This window comes from Trachypithecus francoisi, unplaced genomic scaffold (assembly GCF_009764315.1).
Source record: "Trachypithecus francoisi isolate TF-2019V2 unplaced genomic scaffold, Tfra_2.0 Lachesis_group5, whole genome shotgun sequence".
NCBI lineage: Eukaryota > Metazoa > Chordata > Mammalia > Primates > Cercopithecidae > Trachypithecus > Trachypithecus francoisi.
The window spans coordinates 86,316,175-86,322,360 of NW_022681470.1; positions in this window are offsets into that span (position 1 = coordinate 86,316,175).

The following is a 6,186-nucleotide window of genomic DNA, read 5'->3' on the forward strand; positions in this document are numbered from 1 at the left end:
GAGAGAGAGAAGGAAAGAAAGGAATGTAGAAAAGAAAGAAAGACAAGAAAGAAACCAAAGTAATCTACAGCACCCAGTATTCCAGGCAGTCTCCCATTCAAGCACTAACAAGGTCCAATGATGTTTAAATTCCAAGATCAGAGGACATCTCGCACATTCAGGGTGGTATGGCCGTAGATGCCGGCAGAGGCTCCTGACTACCACAAGAGCCCGGCCCAGCCATGCCTGTGGGCATCCAGCCAGCACCTTCGGCCAGGGGCCTCCGGGCTCATATCAGGACCCCGAAGCCACTAACCCGTGGCCTACCCCGGCTCCAGAGCTCCTGAGCTTCCACCACGTCCATCCTGCTTGGAATAGGGAGTGCTCCGAGGCATCAGGGCCCAGGGCTCACGATCCTGGGACCCTCTCTGGTCCTCTGCCCTGTTGCAGAGGTATTCTTTCGGATCCCTGGTGACTCAGGAGCTCCTGTGAGTCCCCATCTTGCCCCACACAGCCAAAGCCGTCACGGCTGGCCAAGGGTGAACAGGTGGCCCAGTGGCACATGGAATTTTTCTCACAATGCCAACACCCTGGCCTGCGCATTTGGGGTCTGGCCCCCTGCCCTCCCAGGCTGGAGCCGGGCTCCTGGTGGGGCAGCAGCTAGGCGGAAGTGGAGGAATGCTGCTGCCTGATGGTACTTTGGTGGCACACTGCCAGAGGGAGTTCCCTGGGTGCATCGTGGTTGTAGGGGCGCGATAAAGGGGGAGCAGAGTCAGTGGAGGTTGGGAAGTATGGCGATAGTAGGGGAAGGGAGAGAGTGGGGAAAGCCACAAAAGCCTACAGCAGGCCGGGCAGGGTGGATCTCAAATGTAATCCCAGCAGTTTAGGAGGCCAAGTCGTGTGGATCACGAAGTCAGGAGATCCAGACCATCCTGGCTTACACAGTGAAACCCCGTCTCTACTAAAATTGCAAAACATGATCTGGGCGTGGTGGCAGGTGCATGTAGTCCCGGCTGCTCGGGAGGCGAGGCAGGAGAATGGCATGAACCCGGGAGGCAGAACTTGCAGTGAGCTGAGATCCCACCACTACACTCCAGCCTGGGTGACAGTGAGACTCTGTGTGGAAGAAAAAGAAGGAAAGAGCCAGAGAGAGAGGGAAAGAAAGAAGAAAGAAAGAGAGAGAGAAGAAGAAAGAAAGAAAGAAAGAAAGAAAAGGAAAAAAAGAAAAGAAAGAAAGCAAAAAAGAGAGAGAGCGAGAAAGGAACAAAGGAAGGTGGACAAAAAAGACAGAAAAAAAGCAAAAAAGCTTGCAGCACCCGGTATTCCCAGGTGGTCTCCCATCCAAGTACTAACCAGGCCCGACCCTGCTTACCTTCCGAGACAAGGTGCGTTCAGGGTTTATGACTGTAGCTGCAAGCAGACACACCTGGCTGCCCCAACAGCCCCACCCAATCATGCCCGCTGGCTTCCAGCTGGCACCACCAGCCCTGGGCTACCAGGCTCCAATTGGGACCTCCAAGCCACTCGCTTGAGGCCTTTCCCTGGCTTCTGAGATTCCAAGCTTCCACCACATCAGGCCCGCTCAGAACTGGGAGTGTTCCGAAGCATCAGGGCCCAGGGCAAAGGATCCTGGGACCCTGTCTCATCCTCAGCCCTGTCACGGAGACATTCTTTTTTTTTTTTTTTTTTTTTTTTTTTTTTTTTTTGAGATGGAGTCTCGCTCTGTCGCCCAGGCTGGAGTGCAGTGGCCCAATCTCAGCTCACTGCAAGCTCCGCCTCCCGGGTTCACGCCATTCTCCTGCCTCAGCCTCCCGAGTAGCTGGGACTACAGGCGCCCGCCACCTCGCCTGGCTAGTTTTTTGTATTTTTTAGTAGAGACGGGGTTTCACCGTGTTAGGCAGGATGGTCTCGATCTCCTGACCTCGTGATCCACCCGTCTCGGCCTCCCAAAGTGCTGGGATTACAGGCTTGAGCCACCGCGCCCGGCCTCGTCACAGAGATATTCTTTTGGATCCCAGGCCACTCAGCAGCTCCTGTGAGACCCCCTCTTGCTCCACCCACCCAGAGCCCTCAGGGCTGGCCAAGAGCGAATAGCCCGCAAAGCTGCACTTGGTCTTTTTTCCAAAAGCCCCCACCACGGTTGCTTTTCCAGACCAAGACCCAGCTGGTGAGCAAGAGGGCGTAGGGGGTTGAGAGTTGGGGGATGGCCCTGCTTTTCCCCGGACTGGCACTAGAGTCGGCAGCGTGATCCCCAGAGAGAGTTGCTGAGAGAAACCCAGTCACACCCCACCACCACCAGGAGAAAATCCAAAGCCTCACACACAGACCCACCTGAGTGCTCATGTGCAGGAACCCACACACACACGTGCAAACACACACAGACACAGACACACAAACACACAAACACACACACATACATGCACATGCAAACGGCTTGAAGGAGAGCAAGGAAGAGATGGGTGGAGAGACTGAAACCGAGGGAGGGAGAGAGACAGTGGTCGAGAGACAGGGGAGGGGGAGAGAGAAAGAGACAGACAGAGGCAGAGAAAGAGAGGGACACAGAGTCAGACACAGAGAGACAGAGGGAAGGCAACAGAAGGAGTGCGAGGTGCAGGGGCAAACCAAGAAGATAGAGGGCGAGGGAGCTACAGAGCGAGAGCAATAGAACCTTGGAGAGGGAGCGCCCTGCTCTGGTAGGCAGGGCCATTTTGAGCAGGCCAGCATAGGGTGGAGGGTGCATTGGCTGGGCCACAATGGGATGACCAGGCCGTCCATCCAAGAGGAACAATGGAGCACTGAGATGGGTTTTATCTTGGGTTAATTGCTTGCTTTGGTGGTGGGTTTAGTAGGCTCCTTCCATTGTTGGCACCTCCCTGTGCCCCTGGTGCGGTGCGTTCGGCCCCTAGATTTGCAGAGTGTCCCCGTCCACTTGGCAGGAGCCTTGGAACCGGGCATGCCCATGGTACCCGAGGCCTGGTTCTCTGGCATGTCCTCGGGACTGGAGTTTACACGAAGTTGGTGGTAATGGAATCCGGGTGCACAGAGACTGTTTTCCTGGTGGCTGGTGAAGCAATGTCCTTCCCCCGGATAAAGCGGCCCCTGCGTTCTGGAGTGGAGGTCTTGGCTGGCGTGTGTGACACCCACTGCCCCTGCCCGCCTCTTCCCCCAGTTTGAAAGATTGCAGCGGTCCCCGATGAGTGCATTGAATCACCTGGGCGTTCTTGGAGTGGGAAGGCAGCACAAACGGCAGGAAACCTGCACCTGCGCTTTTATGGTCCGGCCCCCTGCCCTCCCGGGATGGAACTGAGCTCCTGGTATGGTGGCGGCAAGGCGGAAGCTGTGGGAAGCTGCTGCCCAGTTGTGCTTTCATGACCGATCCCCAAGAGGACGTCCTTGCCTGCGGCGGGGGTGTAGGCAGGCAATAAAGTGAGAGCAGAATCCGGGGTGGTTGGGAAGCATCGAGACAGTAGGGGGAAAGGAGGGAGGGGGGAAGTCACACAAGACTACAGCAGGCCATGCACGATGGATCAGACCTGTAACCACCACACATTGGGATTCCGAGGAGGGTGGATCACGAGGTCACAAAATCCAGAGCAGTCTGGCTAACAGGGTGAAGCCCTGTCTCTACTAAAACAACAAAACATGAGCCCGGTGTGGTGGTGGGCGCCTGTAGTCCCCACTTCTTCGGAGGCTGAGGCAGGAGAATGGCGTGAACCCAGGAGGCCAAGCTTTTAGTGAGGCGAGATTGCGCCACTGCACTACAGGCTGTGTGACACAGCCATATTCCGTCTGGAAGAAAACGAAAGAAGGAAGGAAGGAAGGAAGGAAGGAAGGAAGGAAGGAAGGAAGGAAGGAAGGAAGGGAAGGAGAGAGAAAGAAAGAAGAAAGAAAAATAGAAACAAAGAAACAAACAAAAGAAATAGAGAAAGAAGGAAAGAAAGAAAAAAGAAAGAAAGAAGGGGAGAAAGAAGAAAGAATGAAGGAAAGAAAGAAAGAGCTAGAAAGAAAGAAAGCTAGAAAGAATGAAAGAAAGAAAGGGTGAAAGAAAGAAAAGAAAGAATTAAAGAAAGAAGAAAGAAAAAAGAGAGAAAGAAAACAAAGAAAGAAAAGAAAGAAAAAAGAGAAGAGAGAGAGAGAAGGGAAGAAAGGAAGGTAGAAAAGAAAGAAATGAAAGAAAGCAAAAAAGCCTACAGCGGCTGGTATTAACAGGCAGTCTCCCATCCAAGAACTAAACAGCCCAACCCTGCTAAACTTCCGAGAGCAGACGAGATTGGGCGCACTCAGGGTGGTATGGTTGTAGATGCCAGCAGAGGCACCTGGTTGCCCCAAGAGCCCGGCCCAGCCACGCCCACCAGCTTCCAGCCAACACTGCCAGCCCGCGGCTGCCAGGCTTGGATCGGGACCCCCGAGCCACTCGCCCGCGGTTTTCCCCCAGCTCCAGAGCTCCCGACCTTCCACCATATAGGGCCGGCTCGGAACAGGGAGTGCTCTGAAGCGTCAGGGCCCAGGGACCATGATCCTGGGACACCATCCAGTCCTCCACCCTGTCGCATAGGTATTCTTTGGGATCCATGGTCACTCGGGAGCTCCTGCGTGGCCTCCCTTGCCCCTCCTAGTCAGAGTCGTCAGGGCTGGCCAAGGGGGACCAGCTGGCCCAGCGGCACGTGGACTTTTTCTCACAACACCGCCACCACGATCGCTCTTCCCAACAAGTCCTGGACAGTGGGCTAGACAGCATGGGGGGTTGGGGGTTGCAGTATGGTCCTGCTTGGCCCCGGGCTGGCACTAGAGCCAGCAGCCTGATCCTAGGCGAGAAGGGCTGAGAGAAACGCCGACACCCCATCACCACCAGTAGGAAATCCACAGCCCCACATACAGACACACCCAGGCGCTCGGGTGCAGGAACACACAAATGGGCACATGCACTCAGACACACACACACACACAAACACATACAAACATGCACGCTCACGCAGACGTCTTTACGGAGAGCAAGGAAGACATGGATGGAGAGATTGAAACCGAGGGAGGGAAAGAGACAGCGATTGAGAGAGACAGGGGAGTGGGAGAGGGAAAGAGACAGACAGAGTCAGAGAAAGAGAGATTGACAGGGAAAGAGAGAGAGACAGAGGGAAAGTGACAGAAGGAGCGCAAGGTGCAGGGGCAAACACAGAAGAGAGAGGGGGAAGAAGCTAGAGAGTGAGAGCGATAGAGCCTTGGAGTGGGAGTGCCATGCTCCGTTAGCCAGGGCCCTTTTGAGCAGGCCAGGATAGGGTGGAGGGGGATTGGGTTGGGCCAGAACAGGGTGGCCAGGTCATCTATGTGAGAGGAGTAATAGAGCACTGAGACCAATTTTGTCTTGGATTAATTGCTTGCTTTGGAGGTGGTTCATAGGTTCCTTCTTTTGTTGGCACCTCCCTGTGTTCTTGGCACGGTACAGAGGGCCCCTTGATTTGCAGAGTGCCCCCGCCCATTTGGAGAGAGCCGTGGCACTGGGTGTGTCCACGAAGCCTGAGGCCTGGGTCTCTGGCGAGTCCTCAGGACCTTAGTTTAAATGAGGTTGTTGGCAATAGGAATCCAGGTGCACAGGGACTCTTCTCCTGGTGACTGACGTAGCAATGTCCTTCCCCCCGGATAAAGCAGGCCTTGTGTTCTGGAGCAGAGGTCTTGGCAGGCGTGTGTGGCACCCGCTGCCCCTGCCGGCCCCTTTAACTGGTTTGGACGGTTGCAGTGGGGTCCAATGAGTGGAGTGAATCACCTGCACATTCCAGGAGTCGGAAGGCACTGCCAATGGCAGGGAACCCACGTCTGCACCTTTGGGGTCCAGCCCACTGCCCTCCCGGGCTGGAGCCTGGCTTCTGGTGGAGTGGCAGCAAGGTGGAAGAGGTGCAGTCCGGCAGCTTGGTGGTGCTTTGGTGACGGACCCCCAGGAGGAGATACCAGGCTGTGGCGGGTGTGTAGGCGGGCGATAAAGGGGAAGCAAAGTCAGGGGAAGTTGGGAAGCATGTCGACAGTAGGGGGAAGGGAGGGGGGCGGGAAGCCACAAAAGCCTACAGCAGCCCGGGCACAGTGGATCACACCTGTAATCCCAGCACTTTTGGAGGCCAATTCCGGTGGATTACGAAGTCAGGAGATCCAGACCAGCGTGGCTAACACGGTTAAACCCCGTCTGTACTAAAACTACAAGCATGAGCTGGGTATGGTTGT